The following is a 16,370-nucleotide window of genomic DNA, read 5'->3' on the forward strand; positions in this document are numbered from 1 at the left end:
GCATTGCACAGGTGATGCAATTATTACCTGGGCAAGACTAAGGAAATCCTGAAAACATGACATGTTGGTGGGCCTTGAGGACTGGAGTTGGGGACCCCTGCCCTAGATGACATACTCATCAAGGCAAAAGAAAGAAAGAAGGCTTTTACTGACGACTCAATTCCTTTCTATAGGAGAACATTTAAAAGGAGGCCATTCGGAAAAAGGAGGCAATCATACAGAACATAGAGATGAGCCACAAAGGAAGAAAAACAGAGGGGTACTATGTTTAGAGGATCTGCCTTCTGCAAAGAGAATAAATACTAAAGTACCGGTCACCCCAGTAGGGGGTAGACTAAAATTATTCTTCCCACAGTGGGCAAAAATAGCAGCTAGTTTGTGGATCTTGAATATTATTAAAGAAGGAATTAAATAGAATTTCTTCAGATTCCCCACTACTTATTTATTATAACATCCCTCAACTCGCCAATACAACAAAAAGCCTTTGAAATAGAAATTCAAAGTCTATTAAACAAGAGTCTTAAAGTTCCAGAGGGGCAAGAAGGTAGAGGTTTTTCCTCTCCTTTATTCATAAGCCCGATGGTTCGTTCAGAACAATTATAAATCTGAAAAGGCTTAATACATTTATTCAGAATCATAAATTTAAAATGGAATCAATCAGATCCACCATTAAGCTACTTTTCCCAAATTGCTTGATGGGGGGGCATTGATCTAAAAGAAGCATATTACCATCTCCCTATCCATAACAGATACCAAAGATATTTCATGGTCGCAGTGACATTCGAAGGCCAAATCCGTCACTTCCAGTACACGGCCGTGCCCTTTGGCCTCTCCACAACACCAAGGATCTTCACCAAAATGTTAGAGGTGATGGCTTATCTTCGTCAAAAAGACACCTTAGTTGTCCCTTACCTTGATGACTTTTTAGTTATCGGGAATTCGGACGCCCAGTGTGCTAAACGTGTAGCTTACACTGTCTCATCTTTACAGGATCTAGGCTGGATCATCAACTTCAAGAACTCCAGACTTATCCCACATTCCCTCCAGACGTTTTAAGGGTTCCATCTAGATTCCACAAGGCAAAGGTGTCTACTTTCTCAGGTAAAGATACCGCTCATTAAAAATCAGGTGACAGCCGCAATAGACAAACCACGAATGTCTCTAAGGGAAGCAATGTCCTTGTTAGGATCCCTTCCTGTACCCCAGCTGGGCACAATACCATACCCGGATGCTGCAACATCAGGTCCTTCGAGAGGAGAAACTTCTTGGCCACCTTGAGAAAAAAATAACCTTATCCCAGGAAGTTCTAGCTTCTCTAGTGTGGTGGCTAGATAGTAAACACTTGGCGGGTGGTGTCCCTTGGGTAATAACACCATCCCATACTTTAACTACTGATGCTAGTCCCCGCGGATGGGGGCGCCCATATGGGAAATAGCTTCTGCCAAGGGATATGGAATAAAGAAGAATTCCGACATTCATCCAACTTAAAAGGGCTAAATGCAGTAAATCATGCATGACATTTTCTTCCACAGCTTCGAGGAAAACATCAGAATTTTGTCAGACAACACAACAACAGTCTAGCACTCAACTTCAGCAACCGTAGAAACGATTTATTTGTAGCACTAGAAACGTTTTAGTCCCTTGGGACTTTCATCAGTCACTACAATGTCATAACAAAAAATAAAATCAAAAGTACATCCAGTACAAAAATAGCTAAAGTATATACAAAGAAATACAAACAAAAATAAACAGACAAGGTTAACATGAAGCAGGTCAAAATGAGAGATCATGTACTACTATTATAACTTAAAGGCAGAGGAAGCGGTAGCAAACAGCCAGGCTAAGTGTCAATATGGTGAAAGGAAGTGACTACGCCAGCGGACGAGACAGAGAAAATAGAAAAAACAGAACCCACGTACCGTGCCTATGTAGGCCAATAGGGCCAAGGTAATGGAGCAGAGAAAATTACGTGCAACTTGCGCCTGATATAAAGGGGAGAGAGGAGGGTATGAATAACAATAGTCCAACAGAGGAGGTGTGGAGAAGAGATACCACCTAAATACTTGGAGGCAGGACACCCCTAATGGCGCTAATGGAGGAGATAGAGCTATAAGGAAGACATACAGGGTAACATTACATAGTAACATAGTAACATAGTTAGTAAGGCCGAAAAAAGACATTTGTCCATCCAGTTCAGCCTATATTCCATCATAATAAATCCCCAGATCTACGTCCTTCTACAGAACCTAATTGTATGATACAATATTGTTCTGCTCCAGGAAGACATCCAGGCCTCTCTTGAACCCCCCGACTGAGTTCGCCATCACCACCTCCTCAGGCAAGCAATTCCAGATTCTCACTGCCCTAACAGTAAAGAATCCTCTTCTATGTTGGTGGAAAAACCTCTCCTCCAGACGCAAAGAATGCCCCCTTGTGCCCGTCACCTTCCTTGGTATAAACAGATCCTCAGCGAGATATTTGTATTGTCCCCTTATATACTTATACATGGTTATTAGATCGCCCCTCAGTCGTCTTTTTTCTAGACTAAATAATCCTAATTTCGCTAATCTATCTGGGTATTGTAGTTCTCCCATCCCCTTTATTAATTTTGTTGCCCTCCTTTGTACTCTCTCTAGTTCCATTATATCCTTCCTGGGCACCGGTGCCCAAAACTGGACACAGTACTCCATGTGCGGTCTAACTAGGGATTTGTACAGAGGCAGTATAATGCTCTCATCATGTGTATCCAGACCTCTTTTAATGCACCCCATTATCCTGTTTGCCTTGGCAGCTGCTGCCTGGCACTGGCTGCTCCAGGTAAGTTTATCATTAACTAGGATCCCCAAGTCCTTCTCACTGTCAGATTTACCCAGTGGTTTCCCATTCAGTGTGTAATGGTGACATTGATTCCTTCTTCCCATGTGTATAACCTTACATTTATCATTGTTAAACCTCATCTGCCACCTTTCAGCCCAAGTTTCCAACTTATCCAGATCCATCTGTAGCAGAATACTATCTTCTCTTGTATTAACTGCTTTACATAGTTTTGTATCATCTGCAAATATCGATATTTTACTGTGTAAACCTTCTACCAGATCATTAATGAATATGTTGAAGAGAACAGGTCCCAATACCGACCCCTGCGGTACCCCACTGGTCACAGCGACCCAGTTAGAGACTATACCATTTATAACCACCCTCTGCTTTCTATCACTAAGCCAGTTACTAACCCATTTGCACACATTTTCCCCCAGACCAAGCATTCTCATTTTGTGTACCAACCTCTTGTGCGGCACGGTATCAAACGCTTTGGAAAAATCGAGATATACCACGTCCAATGACTCACCGTGGTCCAGCCTATAGCTTACCTCTTCATAAAAACTGATTAGATTGGTTTGACAGGAGCGATTTCTCATAAACCCATGCTGATATGGAGTTAAACAGTTATTCTCATTGAGATAATCCAGAATAACATCCCTCAGAAACCCTTCAAATATTTTACCAACAATAGAGGTTAGACTTACTGGCCTATAATTTCCAGGTTCACTTTTAGAGCCCTTTTTGAATATTGGCACCACATTTGCTATGCGCCAATCCTGCGGAACAGACCCTGTCGCTATAGAGTCCCTAAAAATAAGAAATAATGGTTTATCTATTACATTACTTAGTTCTCTTAGTACTCGTGGGTGTATGCCATCCGGACCCGGAGATTTATCTATTTTAATCTTATTTAGCCGGTTTCGCACCTCTTCTTGGGTTAGATTGGTGACCCTTAATATAGGGTTTTCATTGTTTCTTGGGATTTCACCTAGCATTTCATTTTCCACCGTGAATACCGTGGAGAAGAAGGTGTTTAATATGTTAGCTTTTTCCTCGTCATCTACAACCATTCTTTCCTCACTATTTTTTAAGGGGCCTACATTTTCAGTTTTTATTCTTTTACTATTGATATAGTTGAAGAACAGTTTGGGATTAGTTTTACTCTCCTTAGCAATGTGCTTCTCTGTTTCCTTTTTGGCAGCTTTAATTAGTTTTTTAGATAAAGTATTTTTCTCCCTTAGGTCCGTACCATGATAGAAAATACCCATGTGGGTAAAAAGGACAAGAAAAACTGGTACCTTAAAGGGACACTGTCGCCTGAATTTGGAGGGAACAATCTTAAGCCATGGAGGCGGGGTTTTTGGGTGTTTGATTCACCCTTTCCTTACCTTCTGGCTGCATGCTGGCTGCAATATTGGATTGACATTCATTCTCTGTCCTCCATAGTACACACCTGCGCAAGGCAGGGAAGGTTCCTTTTCTTGGTGTATTGAGAAAAAGTTGTTGTGTAACAGTGCTGGGGCCTATGTCAGCCTTGACCAAAGTGTCTCTCAAATTAGGGGCCTGTTTAAAGCAATGTAGGAACAGTTGTTTAAATTCTGGGATGCCGGGATAAGCAGTCGATAGTAGGGGCCAGTATTTCCGTATGGCTTTGTGTATTTTGTACACGGACGGGTGGAATCCATGAACGAATGGGATCCTTCTGGTGATATCTCTCTTAGGTGTATTAAGTGTTGTTCTAGAATTCTCTAGCAAGGGAAGGGGGTAGCCCCTTGCCTCACACTTACTCGTCATATCACGAATCCGTGACTCTCTAACCTCCGTATCAGACACGATCCGTTATACCCTTTGATATTGTGCTCTAGGAATGGATCTTTGTTGAGGGAGGATGGAGACTATCAAAGTGCAAAAAGCTGTTACGGTCAGTGCTTTTAAAGTATAAATCCGTACTCAAGAGGCCATCAGGATTCTTAATGACTATTGTATCTAGAAAATTAATCTTTTCAGGGCTAGAGTTGATCGTAAAGCCAATACCTGGCCAAGAGTCAGTGGGTACTTCAAAAAAGGTGTCGAGAGTTTCCGGGGAGCCACGCCATATACAAAACACGTCATACCCACATGGGTATTTTCTATCATGGTACGGACCTAATGTTACCCTGTATGTCTTCCTTATAGCTCTCACTATCTCCTCCATTAGCGCCATTAGGGGTGTCCTGCCTCTGTAAGTATTTAGGTGGTATCTCTTCTCCACACCTATGTTGGACTATTGTTATTCATACACTCCTCTCTCCCCCTTTATATCAGGTGCAAGTTGCACGTAATTTTCTCTGCTCCATTACGTTGGCCCTATTGGCCTACATAGGCACGGTACATGTGTTCTGTTTTTTCTATTTTCTCTGTTTCGTCCGCTGGCGTAGTCATTTACTTTCACCATATTGACACTTAGCCTGGCTGTTTGCTACCGCTTCCTCTGCCTTTAAGTTATAATAGTAGTACATGATCTCTCATTTTGACCTGCTTCATGTTAACCTTGTCTGTTTATTTTTGTTTGTATTTCTTTGTATATACTTTAGTTATTTTTGTACTGGATGTACTTATGATTATATTTTTTATGACATTGTAGTGACTGATGAAAGTCCCAAGGGACTGAAACGTTTCTAGTGCTACAAATAAATCGTTTCTACGGTTGCTGAAGTTGAGTGCTAGACTTTCTTGTTATATATACTGATGGTTTGGGAACCTAAGTCTTAGCACCAGTTTGTAGCTGTACACTTTCTTTCACGTATACTCTCCCATACGTGTTGCACGCCACTAGGTCATGTCTACCCTTCCTACTTTTTCATATAATGCAGAGGAAACTGCAAATATAATCGCTCAGTCAAATTTATCTAGTAACTTTCTCTCTATACCGCCACGGGAAACCCGCGGTAGGGATTTAGAGCGTGAACTCAGGTCCTTGGTTAACTTTGAGTTACATTGCGCCACCCTAACAGAGTATCTACGGGTGCAACGCATCCCTAGAGGTTTACGGGTTCCTCTGCGCCCCACTATATTTAGAGAGTCACCTGAATTCTGTACTAAATTCGAGCATATTCTTAATAAGTGTTCTTTGGATCTGATCACGTTGACAGTCGAGCATCTCCAGCGGGCTATTTCTGACAACTCAGAAAAAATCAAAACCATAGAAGTACAATTGTTGTGAATTCTGTGGCTGAATTCACTCCTGTGGTCACAAGTGGTACTGCAGCTTCTGGGCTTCCTCCCTCAGGTGTTCTGGTGAGCTCGTTGGCTGCTTTGTTATTTAACTCCACCTGATTCTGTCTTCCTTGCTCCTTGTCAATGTTCCAGTGTTGGATCTGAGCTTTGGATCTTTCCTGTGGCCTGCTGCTCTGCTTAGATAAGTGCTTCTTTGCTTTTGTTGCTTTTTGTCTGTCCAGCTTGTCTTTTCGTTTTGCTGGAAGCTCTGAGACGCAAAGGGTGTACCGCCGTGCCGTTAGTTCGGCACGGTGGGTCTTTTTGCCCCCTTTGCGTGTTTTTTTGCAGACTGCAAAGTTCTCTTTGCTATCCTCGCTCTATCTAGAATATCGGGCCTCACTTTGCTGAATCTACTTCATCCCTACGTTTTGTCTTTTCCTCTTGCTAACAGTCATTATATGTGGGGGGCTGCCTTTTCCTTTGGGGTATTTCTCTGAGGCAAGCCAGGCTTGTATTTCTATCTTCAGGCTAGTCAGTTCCTCAGGCTGTGCCGAGTTGCATAGGTAGTGTCAGGCGCAATCCACAGCTGCCTTTAGTTGTGTTTAGGATAGGTTCAGGTATTGCGGTCTACAGAGATTCCACGTCTCAGAGCTCGTTCTATTGTTTTTGGGTTATTATCAGATCACTGTATGTGCTCTGATTGCTGGCACACTGTGTCACTGGATTGCCTACATAACAGTACAAGGAGCCCAACTAATGATTCTCAATAGAGGGAAAAAAGAAGTTCTGACATCATTTTTTTTTCTCAGCTCTGTGTTCAGTCTTTTTTTTCCCCTAGACATTTGGGTGCTTCAGGACACAGCTGTGGACATGGATTTTCAGGGTCTGTGCTCTTCAATGGATAATCTCGTTATAAATGTACAAAAGATTCAAGATACTATTGATCAGAAATCTATGCTAGAACCAAGAATTCCTATTCTTGATTTGTTTTTTGGTGATAGAACTAAGTTTCTGAGCTTCAAAAATAATTGTAAGCTATTTTTGGCCTTGAAACCTCATTCTTCTGGTAATTCAGTTCAACAGGTTTTGATTATTATTTCTTTTTTGCGCGGCGACCCTCAGGACTGGGCATTTTCTCTTGCGTCAGGAGACCCTGCATTGAGTAGTGTCGATGCGTTTTTCCTGGCGCTCGGATTACTGTACGATGAGCCTAATTCAGTGGATCAGGCTGAGAAAAATTTGCTGGCTTTGTGCCAGGGTCAGGATGATATAGAAGTATATTGTCAGAAATTTAGGAAGTGGTCAGTACTCACTCTGTGGAATGAATCTGCGCTGGCAGCTTTGTTCAGAAAGGGTCTCTCTGAGGCTCTTAAGGATGTCATGGTGGGTTTTCCTATGCCTGCTGGTTTGAATGAGTCTATGTCTTTGGCCATTCAGATCGGTCGTCGCTTGTGCGAGCGTAAATCTGTGCACCATCTGGCGGTATTGTCTGAGATTAAACCTGAGCCTATGCAGTGCGATAGGACTATGACCAGAGTTGAACGGCAAGAACACAGACGTCTGAATAGGCTGTGTTTCTACTGTGGTGATTCCACTCATGCTATTTCTGATTGTCCTAAGCGCACTAAGCGGTTCGATAGGTCTGCCGTCATTGGTACTGTACAGTCCAAATTCCTTCTGTCCATTACCTTGATATGCTCTTTGTCATCGTATTCTGTCATGGCGTTTGTGGATTCAGGCGCTGCCCTGAATCTGATGGATTTGGATTATGCTAAACGTTGTGGGTTTTTCTTGGAGCCTTTGCGGTGTCCTATTCCGTTGAGAGGAATTGATGCTACACCTTTGGCCAAGAATAAACCTCAGTACTGGACCCAGCTGACCATGTGCATGGCTCCTGCACATCAGGAAGTTATTCGCTTTCTGGTGCTACATAATCTGCATGATGTGGTCGTATTGGGGTTGCCATGGCTACAAACCCATAATCCAGTATTGGATTGGAACTCTATGTCGGTATCCAGCTGGGGTTGTCAGGGGGTACATGGTGATGTTCCATTTTTGTCTATTTCGTCATCCACTCCTTCTGAGGTCCCAGAGTTCTTGTCTGATTATCAGGATGTATTTGAAGAGTCCAAGTCCGATGCCCTACCTCCGCATAGGGATTGTGATTGTGCTATCAATTTGATTCCTGGTAGTAAATTCCCTAAGGGTCGTTTATTTAATTTATCCGTGCCTGAACACGCCGCTATGCGCAGTTATGTGAAGGAATCCCTGGAGAAGGGACATATTCGCCCATCGTCATCACCACTGGGAGCAGGGTTCTTTTTTGTAGCCAAGAAGGATGGTTCGCTGAGACCGTGTATTGACTACCGCCTTCTTAATAAGATCACTGTTAAATTTCAGTATCCCTTGCCATTGTTATCTGACTTGTTTGCTCGGATTAAGGGGGCTAGTTGGTTCACTAAGATAGATCTTCGTGGTGCGTATAATCTGGTGAGAATCAGGCAAGGAGATGAATGGAAAACTGCATTTAATACGCCCGAGGGTCATTTTGAGTATCTAGTGATGCCGTTCGGACTTGCCAATGCTCCATCTGTGTTTCAGTCTTTTATGCATGACATCTTCCGTGAGTATCTGGATAAATTCCTGATTGTTTACTTGGATGACATTTTGATCTTCTCAGATGATTGGGAGTCTCATGTGAAGCAGGTCAGAATGGTTTTCCAGGTCCTGCGTGCTAATTCTTTGTTCGTGAAGGGATCAAAGTGTCTCTTCGGTGTGCAGAAAGTTTCATTTTTGGGGTTCATCTTTTCCCCTTCTACTATCGAGATGGATCCGGTTAAGGTCCAAGCCATCCAGGATTGGACTCAGCCGACATCTCTGAAAAGTCTGCAAAAGTTCCTGGGCTTTGCTAATTTTTATCGTCGCTTCATCTGTAATTTTTCTAGCATTGCCAAACCATTGACCGATTTGACCAAGAAGGGTGCTGATTTGGTTAATTGGTCTTCTGCTGCCGTGGAAGCTTTTCAGGAGTTGAAGCGTCGTTTTTGTTCTGCCCCTGTGTTGTGTCAACCAGATGTTTCTCTTCCGTTCCAGGTCGAGGTTGATGCTTCTGAGATTGGAGCAGGGGCGGTTTTGTCACAGAGAGGTTCTGGATGCTCAGTGTTGAAACCATGTGCTTTCTTTTCCAGGAAGTTTTCTGCTGCTGAGCGTAATTATGATGTGGGCAACCGAGAGTTGCTGGCCATGAAGTGGGCATTCGAGGAGTGGCGTCATTGGCTTGAAGGAGCTAAGCATCGCGTGGTGGTATTGACTGATCATAAGAACCTTACTTGTCTCGAGTCTGCCAAGCGCTTGAATCCTAGACAGGCTCGTTGGTCGTTATTTTTTGCTCGCTTCGATTTTGTGATTTCGTACCTTCCGGGCTCTAAAAATGTGAAGGCGGATGCTCTGTCTAGGAGTTTTGTGCCCGACTCTCCGGGTTTATCTGAGCCGGCGAGTATCCTCAAGGAAGGAGTCATTGTGTCTGCCATCTCCCCTGATTTGCGGCGAGTGTTGCAAAAATTTCAGGCGAATAAACCTGATCGTTGTCCGGCGGAGAAACTGTTCGTCCCTGATAGGTGGACTAGTAAAGTTATCTCTGAACTTCATTGTTCGGTGTTGGCTGGTCATCCTGGAATCTTTGGTACCAGAGAGTTAGTGGCTAGATCCTTCTGGTGGCCATCTCTGTCACGGGATGTACGTACTTTTGTGCAGTCCTATGGGATTTGTGCTAGGGCTAAGCCCTGCTGTTCACGTGCCAGTGGGTTGCTTTTGCCCTTGCCGGTCCCGAAGAGGCCTTGGACACATATTTCGATGGATTTCATTTCTGACCTTCCCGTTTCTCAAAAGATGTCAGTCATTTGGGTGGTCTGTGATCGCTTTTCTAAAATGGTCCATCTGGTGCCCTTGGTTAAATTGCCTTCCTCCTCTGATTTGGTGCCTTTGTACTTCCAGCATGTGGTTCGTTTGCATGGCATTCCTGAGAATATTGTTTCTGACAGAGGTTCCCAGTTTGTTTCAAGGTTCTGGCGAGCCTTTTGTGGTAGGATGGGCATTGACCTATCTTTTTCCTCGGCTTTCCATCCTCAGACTAATGGCCAGACCGAACGAACCAATCAGACCTTGGAAACAGATCTGAGATGTTTTGTTTCTGCAGACCAGGATGATTGGGTGTCCTTTTTGCCGTTGGCTGAGTTCGCCCTTAATAATCGGGCCAGCTCGGCTACCTTGGTCTCTCCATTTTTCTGCAATTCTGGGTTCCATCCTCGTTTCTCTTCAGGACAGGTTGAGTCTTCGGACTGTCCTGGTGTGGATTCTGTGGTGGACAGGTTGCAGCAGATCTGGACTCAGGTAGTGGACAATTTGACCTTGTCCCAGGAGAAGGCTCAACTTTTCACTAATCGCAGACGCCGTGTGGGTCCCCGACTTCGTGTTGGGAATCTGGTTTGGTTATCTTCTCGTCATATTCCTATGAAGGTTTCCTCTCCTAAATTTAAACCTCGTTTTATTGGTCCGTATAGGATTTCTGAGATTCTCAATCCTGTGTCCTTTCGTCTGACCCTCCCGGACTCCTTTTCCATACATAATGTATTCCATAGGTCGTTGTTGCGGAGATACGTGGCACCTATGGTTCCATCTGTTGAGCCTCCTGCCCCGGTTTTGGTGGAGGGGGAATTGGAGTATATTGTGGAGAAAATTTTGGATTCTTGTGTCTCTAGACGGAAACTCCAGTATCTGGTTAAATGGAAGGGTTATGCTCAGGAAGATAATTCCTGGGTTTTTGCCTCTGATGTCCATGCTCCAGATCTTGTTCGTGCCTTTCATGTGGCTCATCCTGGTCGGCCTGGGGGCTCTGGTGAGGGTTCGGTGACCCCTCCTCAAGGGGGGGGTACTGTTGTGAATTCTGTGGCTGAATTCACTCCTGTGGTCACAAGTGGTACTGCAGCTTCTGGGCTTCCTCCCTCAGGTGTTCTGGTGAGCTCGTTGGCTGCTTTGTTATTTAACTCCACCTGATTCTGTCTTCCTTGCTCCTTGTCAATGTTCCAGTGTTGGATCTGAGCTTTGGATCTTTCCTGTGGCCTGCTGCTCTGCTTAGATAAGTGCTTCTTTGCTTTTGTTGCTTTTTGTCTGTCCAGCTTGTCTTTTCGTTTTGCTGGAAGCTCTGAGACGCAAAGGGTGTACCACCGTGCCGTTAGTTCGGCACGGTGGGTCTTTTTGCCCCCTTTGCGTGGTTTTTTGCTTTAGGGTTTTTTGTAGACTGCAAAGTTCTCTTTGCTATCCTCGCTCTATCTAGAATATCGGGCCTCACTTTGCTGAATCTATTTCATCCCTACGTTTTGTCTTTTCCTCTTGCTAACAGTCATTACATGTGGGGGGCTGCCTTTTCCTTTGGGGTATTTCTCTGAGGCAAGCCAGGCTTGTATTTCTATCTTCACGCTAGTCAGTTCCTCAGGCTGTGCCGAGCTGCATAGGTAGTGTCAGGCGCAATCCACAGCTGCCTTTAGTTGTGTTTAGGATAGGTTCAGGTATTGCGGTCTACAGAGATTCCACGTCTCAGAGCTCGTTCTATTGTTTTTGGGTTATTATCAGATCACTGTATGTGCTCTGATTGCTGGCACACTGTGTCACTGGATTGCCTACATAACACACAATTATCTACCACTGGTACACCTGAAGAACTGAACTCCCTCAAAACTGAAATAAAAGATCGTATCAACCGCCACAAGAGAGACATTGAAACCAGGAAACGCAACAAGTTTGCAAGGGACGCGGAGGACTATAGGAACAACCGAGTCTACCGATGGCAGGACAACTCCTGGCGCACCAACACACGAGGGAATCAGCCTATCTCATCAGATGTCTCCACCTCGGGTTCAGACCACGAACAGGGACCCTCTTCCTCACTTCTTCCCCCATCTTTTTTAGGCCCACGTCGGTATGCCAGAAGAAAACCAGACGGGGACAGAGATCTAAGAAGAAACCAGGAGTCAGGACGGACCACCAGATCGAAGGTATGGACAACTTGGTGATCAACATCTCCTCCAGAACTCTTAATGTTGCTGAACATTCCCTGTTACAAAAGGGTCTCTCTTTTTGTCCGTCGTATCGCTGTCGTACATTCGATCTTGATATGGACCTCCAGCGTTTCTTCCGACTAATTAGACTAAAAGCATATTTTGCAACTACACCAGCCTTTAGTGACAGAGGTACAGATGTCAGTAACCCGAAACTTCTATCCTCTACTCTGGGGCTACGTCCTACATGTCATTTCAGGCCCCCACAGTCTTCTCATGCCGTAGAAACCTTTATTGGTTTTGTACAGGACTCATTCTCCACCTTTTAAGGATGATGTTGTGAAGGGTACTCTCTTCTACCCACCTAATCTTTCGGTGGAGGAGAGACATTCCCTTAAGAACCTACAGGATGACAAATCGATTATAATCAAACCAGCCGACAAGGGTGGAGCATTAGTAGTTATGGATAAAACCATGTACTTAGCAGAAATCACACGTCAGCTTAGTGATACTTCAGTTTACAAAGTACTGGATAGGGACCCATCATGCCACATTCGCCACGAAATTGAGGTCATACTCTGCAAATACACATACCTTGGGGTTCTGGACCAAAAAACCTGCGATTATCTGACAAATCCTAACCCGATCATACCGGTTTTTTACACGTTACCTAAAGTCCACAAAAACCTGGAGAACCCTCCTGGTAGGCCCATTGTGGCCTCCACTGATTCCCTCCTGTCCCCCATCGCAATATATCTCGAGAAAATCCTTACTCCACTCATACAGAAATCCAGGTCCTTTCTCCTTGACACAGGCTCCTTCCTCCACCTCATCCGTGAGATACATCAGGTACCTTCAGATGCCCTATTGGTGACCCTCGACGTTAGGGACCTGTACACCTCCATCCCTCACACTGAAGGTGTCGACTTCATACGCCGCCTATTGGAGAATACAGAAATGGATTCTGATCAAATATCACTCTGTACTGACCTCTTGAGATTGATTCTAACATCTAATTTCTTCCTATTTCAAGAAACATTTTATTTACAGGTAAGGGGGACTGCTATGGGATCTCACGCAGCGCCTCCGTATGCTAATGCCTACATGATAGACTTTGAAGAAAGTACTATCTATAAGAACTCCCTCTTCCAGGATCACGTTATCCTATGGAGGAGATACATAGATGACGTGTTTTGTATATGGCGTGGCTCCCCGGAAACTCTCGACACCTTTTTTGAAGTACTCAATGTCTCTTGGCCAGGTATTGGCTTTACGATCAACTCTAGCCCTGAAAAGATTAATTTTCTAGATAAACTAGTCATATAAGGTACCTTCACACTAAACGACGCTGCAGCGATCCAGACAACGATCCGGATTGCTGCAGCGTCGCTGTTTGGTCGCTGGAGAGCTGTCACACAGACAGCTATCCAGCGACCAACATTGCCGGTAACCAGTCACCGCTCTGCTTTCCGGCCACTGTGCTCACAGCCAGAGCAGAGAAGCACAGCGCCGGGGACAGACAGCAGAAGGTAAGTATGAAGCGTTTGTTTTTTTTACTTTTAGGATGGTAACCAGGGTAAACATCGGGTTACTAAGCACGGCCCTGCGCTTAGTAACCCGATGTTTACCCTGGTTACCAGCGAAGACATCGCTGAATCGGTGTCACACACGCCGATTCAGCGATGTCAGCGGGAGAGCCAGCGACCAAAGAAAGTGCTGGCCCTCTAGCCCCGACCAACGACATCACAGCAGGATTCTGATCGCTGCTGTGTGTTAAACTAAATGATATCGCTAGCGACGACGCTGCAACGTCACGGATCGCTAGCGATATCGTTTAGTGTGAAGGTACCTTAAGAATCCTGATGGCCTCTTGAGTACGGATATATACTTTAAAAGCACTGACCGTAACAGCCTTTTGCAGTTTCATAGTCTCCATCCTCCCTCAACAAAGAGATCCATTCCTAGAGCACAATATCAAAGGGTACAACGGATCGTGTCTGATACGGAGGTTAGAGAGTCACGGATTCGTGATATGACGAGTAAGTTTGAGGCAAGGGGCTACCCCCTTCCCTTGCTAGAGAATTCTAGAACAACACTTAATACACCTAAGAGAGATATCACCAGACGGATCCCATTCGTTAATATATTCCACCCGTCCATGTACAAAATACACAAAGCCATACGGAAATACTGGCCCCTACTATCGACTGCCTATCCCAACATCCCAGAATTTAAACAACCGTTCCTACCTTGCTTTAAACAGGCCCCTAATTTGAGAGACACTTTGGTCAAGGCTGACATAGGCCCCAGCACTGTTACACAACAACTTTTTCTCAATACACCAAGAAAAGGAACCTTCCCATGCCTGCATTGTGCACAATGCAACAATGTCCTTAAGTGCGACACCATTACACATCCACGTTCTGGTAAGGAATTCAAAATTCATGGCTACTTCACATGCAACTCATCATATGTGGTTTATGTTTTAAAGTGCCCCTGTGGCTTACTTTATGTAGGAGAGACGTCCCAACCAATCCGTGATAGGGTGTCGAAACATAAGTCCACAATTCGCTGTAGTAACCTCCTCTTACCGATACCTCATCATTTCGTTTCTGCGGGACATAACATCTCCCAGTTAAAGTTCCTCATTTTGGAACAAGTACCACTTCCACGTTGGGGTGGCAATGGAATCCTCACCCTTAAAAAAGGTGAGGCGTTTTGGATTCATACACTTGATACGTTGGCACCGAAGGGTTTAAACAGAGAGTATGAATTGTCAGCCTTCACTTAGAAGATCTGTTTAGTCGTTGTCGGCTTATCCTATACATGTTTGATTATAATATGTGCCTCTCCATTAACACGTGTTTCTGTTTTCTCTAGAGTCGTCTCTATTAAAATTGATGGGCACATTGTACCTTCCACCCGATATCTTGCCACTTTTCTGCCAGTCTACACCTACCGGAGGACTCCTCATCACGCCTTACTTAAGGCACCACTAGTTAATCTATCTGATTGCTGCTATTCCACGTACCTACTTTGTGTTTGTAGTCATGTTTCCTTTTTTACAGGCACTCTTTCTCCTATCATAAAGGTTACAATATGTGTTTCCTCCGTATGTCATTATCCTTTACTTTATTTTCTCTAATTCTTGGTACCATGTCTCCTCTGTTTTGTATTTACATATTCTTTCCCCTTTTTCATTTATTACGTGGCGCTATACTCCCTCTTCTTCTTTTTTCTCTCTGACATAGCTTACTTTATTTTTCGGTCATACCCCCCTCCCCCTTTTTAGTCCATTCCTCCATATATATTATTTTATTCTGTTTATTTTTGTACAGATCTACATTTGCCTCCATTTTATTTTCATTAGGCCCCTTGTTTTACCCCTTAGTCCCTCTAGCCCATTCATTCCTCCCTTTTTTTGTTTTTGTTCTCCGGTCTCTGTGTGCGCTCGGCACTAACTGTGGATGCACACACTGGGTGAATCGCATCACCATCTTCTTCCGTCTCACACTTGCCGGCGCATCGTCACTTCCAGTTGGACGATCCCGCCCCTTTCCTCTCGGCTCCTGCTCCCCGCGCTATTTAAACACGCTGGACTACCTATACCCCAGACTTGCGGTGGACGCCATGTCTGGAGGTGGTGCTCTTCCCCTCTGTCCAGGATCTACAGGTATTATCGCTTTGTTTTTTACCTAAGGGAACCCCACTCCTTTCCTTTTCCACTGTAAGCCAATGCTAACGTCCCCTTTTTATAACCCTAATGGGTTAAAACACCCGCAGCTTGCGGGTGTTTTAACCCATTAGGTGGCCATTTCCCTACCATATCAGCATTTCTCTTAAAGGGAACCTGTCACCTGAATTTGGCGGGACCAGTTTTGGGTCATATGGGCGGAGTTTTTGGGTGTTTGATTCACCCTTTCCTTACCTGCTGGCTGTATGCTGGCTGCAATATTGAATTGAAGTTCATTCTCTGTCCTCCGTAGTACATGCCTGCGCAAAGTAATCTTACCTTGCACAGGTGTGTACTATGGAGGACAGAGAATGAACTTCAATCCAATATTGCAGCCAGCATGCAGCCAGCAGATAAGGAAAGGGTGAATCAAACACCCGAAAACTCCGCCCATATGACCCAAAACTGGTCCCGCCAAATTCAGGTGACAGGTTCCCTTTAAGGTACCGGTTTTTCTTGTCCTTTTTACCCACATGGATATTTTCTATCATGGTACGGACCTAATGTTACCCTGTATGTCTTCCTTATAGCTCTCACTATCTCCTCCATTAGCGCTATTAGGGGTGTCC

General features: G+C 44.4%; 1 long non-coding RNA gene across 1 annotated transcript; it reads left to right on the plus strand.

Annotated features, from left to right (window-relative positions):
* Positions 1 to 133: 133 nt before the first annotated feature.
* On the plus strand, positions 134 to 15,903 carry LOC138656351 (uncharacterized). Its single transcript, XR_011316915.1, has 4 exons — positions 134 to 867; positions 991 to 1,101; positions 11,980 to 12,065; positions 14,949 to 15,903. It is a non-coding gene; the product is annotated as an uncharacterized lncRNA (long non-coding RNA).
* Positions 15,904 to 16,370: the final 467 nt, after the last annotated feature.

The sequence above is a fragment of the Ranitomeya imitator genome, unplaced genomic scaffold, assembly GCF_032444005.1.
Source record: "Ranitomeya imitator isolate aRanImi1 unplaced genomic scaffold, aRanImi1.pri SCAFFOLD_331, whole genome shotgun sequence".
Classification (NCBI taxonomy): Eukaryota; Metazoa; Chordata; class Amphibia; order Anura; family Dendrobatidae; genus Ranitomeya; species Ranitomeya imitator.